This window comes from Mus caroli, chromosome 12, assembly GCF_900094665.2.
Source record: "Mus caroli chromosome 12, CAROLI_EIJ_v1.1, whole genome shotgun sequence".
In the NCBI taxonomy this organism is placed as follows: domain Eukaryota; kingdom Metazoa; phylum Chordata; class Mammalia; order Rodentia; family Muridae; genus Mus; species Mus caroli.
In genome coordinates this window covers 51,163,072-51,168,518 of record NC_034581.1, presented here as the reverse complement: position 1 = coordinate 51,168,518, position 5,447 = coordinate 51,163,072, and the positions used below count along the sequence as shown (strand labels likewise).

Genomic DNA, 5,447 nt, shown 5'->3' with positions numbered 1-5,447 from the left:
TCAAGTGAGCTAAGTTAGGCTTAAATATCAATTTTCTCATGTTCAAGTTTTCCTCGCTCTTCTTCTGAAAATTCATAAACCTCTGCCTCTGGCTGCTTGCCTGTATTCTGGATTGAGATGATCTCTTGTTTGGGAACTGCTGGTTCCGTTTTCCTCTGTGATAGTTTCCTGGATGGAGCATCATAAACGCCTGTTGCTACAACTCCCATCTTCCTGTCTTGGTGTCTCCCCTGGTATCAAAGCAATGGAATCCTTGCTTCACTGTTGGTCAGTTTGAATTGGAGACAGTGCCTAAGGAGGACCTGCCAGGTGTCTCCCTATTTCTGTTCCCAGAATTCCACTGCTAACAAACTAAAGCCACTGTCTCTAAAGGTAGTCCTCTCTAATATTAATATTCACTGTAGAAGTCATGCATAGTTGTATAGAATGCAATTTTCATTGTTTTACAGTTTTATTAATTACAAAATTAATTCCAAATGTATTAATTAGCCGGGCACACTGGTACACACCCGTGATCCTAGTACTTGGAAGACAAAGGAGAGAAGACTTTGAATTCAGGGACACCATGGGCTACATAATTAAGACCCTGCTCTAAAAGCTGCATATATTAGATGTTATACGTTAAATGTAATACATTAAAAATATTATATATCCTTTATATTATATATCATTTATCCTTATTTTCTAAAAACAATAAAGCTACACAAACGGCATTTTATTATATCCTAAAATTTATAAATCCACTAACATTATGAAGGAAATATCCTTTGTAAGTTTTCTTTTCTAGAATCATAGTGGGGAGTGTCTGAGAAAATGCAAGGACAGTCAAAAATATTCATGGCTCTAGAGGCCAGCTGTATCTGTGAGCACTAAGATTTCGACTCTGGCTAAGAGATTTCAAAGCCTGCTGTTGGAGGTGAGTCCTCTCATAAGTCAGGGTGTTCCCTACGCTGGTGCTGCCTCTTCACCAAAGATCCTTAGAGCAAATGAAGTTGGGGTTCACAGAGATTTCAAGTCTCAACCTGAAGGAGCCTGTGTCTCTAAATGACTAAACTCCCGTCTCTTCCTGACACCTGACTAAAGTTCTGTCGTCTATTAATCATTGCTCTGCACCCTGGCTCTACATTTCCCTGTGTTCAGCCGCTCTAGACGCCCACAAATATGTTTTGCTATAAATTACTGGCACCGTTTCTGTTGATATTCGGCATAATCAAACATTTGTAAGCATGCTGTCTTTTCAATCTGCTCAGCTGATGCACTTTACCTGATCTTTCATTAAAGTAATCAAAACACTTGCTGTGTCGCATCTAATGAATGTTGCATGTATGATTAAGTGCTTTCATTCATATTGCAAGTTTGATTTAATGTAATCTGCCTTTCAGACAGCCATTAGCCTAGCTCCTATGTGAGTTCGATTAATTGGCTGAATTCTTCCAGATGTCCATTAAGCATTACAGGAATTTGTGGGAACAGCAGGGACTGTCTAGCACAGGACCAAACAATGAAACGTTATATTGCCGCCATGACTTACCAAAAGCTGGATTCATTTTCATTAATAAAACATCTGTACTCCTGCACAGCTATGCATTGAGATGCGTTTATTTTATATGTTTATTTCTCTTAGGACTGTAAAAAGATAGTTAAACAGAAACACATTTGCTGATATGTAGACTCGAGGTTTGGCAAGTGCTCACTGACCAAACAGTTCAAATTTTCAAGGTTACAGTAGTTCCCAGACAGAAAGAAACAAACAAACACCTGTTTGAAGCAGACTTTAAAAACACATGAGATGGCTGGAGTGGGGACACTTTACGTGGTATTACAGGCATACCCTAAAAATGTGATACCTGCCACCTCCATGCCCAGCGAATCTTCAAGAGAAAGGGGCAGAAGCGGCCCTTCCTCCTTCCCCCTTTAAATAGTTGTTGACTAGCAGCGGGTTGGAAGGGATGACAGAGCCAGCATTCACAGACAATACCACACACCAAAGTCGTGAGGGGTAGCAAGAGGGGTTGATGGGAGAGAGCCTGAAGGGTTCCTCTTCTCAAGAGCAAGTGGGTAGGCAGGGACCTGGGGTGCTGCAGGGGCAGCCTTAGGCCACCTCTGCTCAGTAGGCGTGGTTAGAGATGAAGAGGGATTCACTGGCGGCTGCCCCTGATTCATTGCTTGGGGTGTACTTTCCTTGACAAGCAAGGCTGTTGGCCTGGGCTCTCTTAATGTACTCCTCTTGGGCATCCTTCGTGTTCTCCTTCTTCCCACCCCAGGCCTTTAGGGCAGAAGCCTGCAGGGCTCGGCCATAGGAGAAAGTCAAGGTCCACGGCTTCAGCAGGGGACACTTGTTGATAGCATTGAGGTTGATGGATGCCTCTTCTTCACTCTGTCCTCCAGAGAGGAAAGTGACTCCAGGGACAGCAGGGGGCACTGTGCGACGAAGTGCTGTGACAGTTGCCATGGCAATCTCTTCACTGGAAAATACCTGAGTGCAAGTATGGCCTGGGGTGACCATGTTGGGCTTCAGTAAGGTTCCTTCCAGGTAGACATGGTGGTCGCTCAGAGCCTTGTAGACAGCGGCCAGTACCTTCTCAGTTACATACTGACAGTGCTTCAAGTCATGGTCGCCATCAGGGAGGATTTCTGGCTCCACAATGGGTACAATGCCATTCTGCTGGCAGATGCTGGCATAACGAGCCAGAACATTGGCATTTTCCATAATGGCGAGGGCTGAGGGGGTGTGTTTCCCAATCTTCAGCACACAGCGCCATTTGGCAAAATCGGCTCCATCCTGCTTGTACTGAGCACAGCGTCCAGACAAATCATCCAGCCCTTGGGTGGTGGTCTCGCCGTTAGTTCCTGCCAGGGGCACCACGCCCTTGTCCACCTTAATGCCCACAACACCACCCTTGGACTTGATAATCTGGGGGAAGGGACGTCCATCATCTGCCTTCTGGTACAGTGTCTCATGGAAGAGGATCACACCCCCAATGCAGGGATTCACACGGTCGTCGGCAGTCAGCAGCAGCTGACGGTAGAAGCGCCTGTTCTCCTCGGTGTTCTCGGTGCCAATGGACTGCAGCCGCTTGGCAATGCTTCCAGTGGACTCATCTGCAGCCAGGATGCCCTTGCCCGGAGCCACAATTCGGCGAGCGATGTCAGACAGCTCCTTCTTCTGCTCCGGGGTCAGTGCTGGGTAGGGGTAAGACATGGTGCCGGTGGTAGTAGTAGCACCGTCCTGGCACAGGAGGTGGTGGGTTGGCTGAGTGCTGCGGCAGGCGGGCAGCAAGAGAACTGTGGAGCGAATGCTGCTAGGGTTACCAGAACCTATTTCTGTGGCGTGTTCCGAGAGAACGCAACCTACTCAGCGGACGGGGTTGGGGGTGGGTGGGTAGATGTGGCTCTGGAACTCCCTTTGTAGATCAGGCTAACCTCACAAGATCCACCTGCCTCTGACTCTCGAGTACTGAGATTAAAGGTGTGCACCGCCATGCTCAGCTCAGAAGTTAATATTCATAACTGAATGATCATCTGAAATTAAGAAAATGACACAAAAATTACTTTTTGTGTTTTGTTTTACAAGGATCTACACATTAGTTTTACTAATTGAAGCTAAAAATCATAGTCTGGAGAGAGTTCAGCTGTTGCGAGACTTACTACTCTTACAGAGAACCCAGGTTGGATTCCCAGAACCCACACGGGGTGCCTCACAAGTTTCTGTAACTCCAGCTCCGGGACATACAGTGCCCCCTTCTGGCCGCCTTGGACACTGCACACATAGTATGCATCTATAGAAATAGTCATACTCATAAAATAAAAACAAGCCTCTTTTTTAAGCTAAAAATCCTTTCTAATTATATAACTTTATGAAATAATGTTTTCATAATTAAATATGCTTTCGCTCTAAAGATATTATAGATGTTTAAGAAAATAACCTTGTATCCCTTCTTTTTAAAAGCTTTTATTACAGTGTGTGTGTAAATTGAAAAACAACTTGCAAGAGTTCTTTTTCCATCAATTGGGTACCAAGGACTAAACTCAGGATTATCAGGCTTGAAGGTAAGAACTGAAGAAATCACAACTTCATTGGAATGTTCTTTTTTTTTTTTTTAAGATTTATTTATTTATTTCGTGTATGTGAGCACACTGTCGCTGTCTTCAGACACACCAGAAGAGGGCATCAGATCTCATTACAGATGGTTGTGAGCCACCATGTGGTTGCTGGGATTTGAACTCGGGATCTTTGGAAGAACAGTCAGTGCTCTTAACCGCTGAGCCATCTCTCTAGTCATTGGAGATTTTCAAAGTGACTCCCTGTTGCCCACTAGTTTATCCTAGGTGGGGAAAGTTATGACAAAAACATGGCATCCTTCAGAGGCCGATCATCAGCCACCACGCTCTGTGGAGAGACTGTGCCTGCAAGCTTTCTGTGATGGGCATTAAATCTGCAGACGCACAATGAAGTTTGCTAGCCAATTTTTAGGGCACAGAATTTCTACCAAGAGAAATTCTTGTTGCTTGCTAGTCTTCTTGTTGGTCTTGCTACCAAAATGATGCTTTAAAAATAACCAAGGCTACCATGTGCTTAGTCATTCAGGAAGAATCCACCGAACATCTGCTATGGGCATGTAAGGACATGTAAGTCCTCTCTCTATGGAGAGTCCCTATACCCACAAGACAAAGCACACACACTCCATTCATAAATGCCACTGAAAGTCCCAGGACAGCACAGAAGTGCCGTTGCCTCTCCCCAGTCCCCTCAAGCTTCACAGGGCAGTGAACAGTCTGAACTGCAACTTGGAAGATGAGCAGTCGTCCCCATAGGGGAAGAGAGGAACAGGTGCGTCTCAGACACCAAGGATGGGCGGCTTCACCCCCCATCACCGGTGTCTTCCTGTCGCAGGAGGGTGGCATCTGAGTAACGGTCTTGAGTCCTCCAACCTCTTCAATCTTCTACTGCTCCCCTGTTAGGGGAGTGGCTTGTGTGGATGGTTAAGTTAGAGATCCAGAACAATGGTCAGCTCAGTTCTGCCCTTCCTTCCCGACCTCTTTTTTCTGATTGGCTTGGCCTGCTCTTGGCATATCCCTGAAACTGGTTTTCTCTGAGAGAAGCCACTAGTCTTCCAGAGACACGGTATAACTGTGTAATCTCCAGTCCAGAGTGGAGCAGCCTCTCAATTCCACATCGGTATCGACCCCTCTAACCCAGCCACCTGTAAGAAAGGTAACGCCCACACTGCCTGAGTTCAGCAAACAGGAACTCAGAGAGGTTGCAGAAGCCACTTATGGTCCCTGATGTGCAGAAAGAAAGACACTCAAGAAATGTGTAAGTAGCCGGGCGTGGTGGCGCACGCCTTTAATCCCAGCACTCCGGAGGCAGAGGCAGGCGGATTTCTGAGTTCGAGGCCAGCCTGGTCTACAAAGTGAGTTCCAGGACAGCCAAGGCTACACAGAGA

The 5,447-nt window shown here is 46.0% G+C and overlaps 1 pseudogene across 1 annotated transcript; it reads right to left on the bottom strand.

Annotated features, from left to right (window-relative positions):
• Positions 1-1,584: 1,584 nt before the first annotated feature.
• LOC110306930 lies at positions 1,585-3,283 on the bottom strand (annotated as a pseudogene). Its single transcript, XR_002379334.1, has one exon. The product of XR_002379334.1 is annotated as a fructose-bisphosphate aldolase A pseudogene (transcript).
• Positions 3,284-5,447: the final 2,164 nt, after the last annotated feature.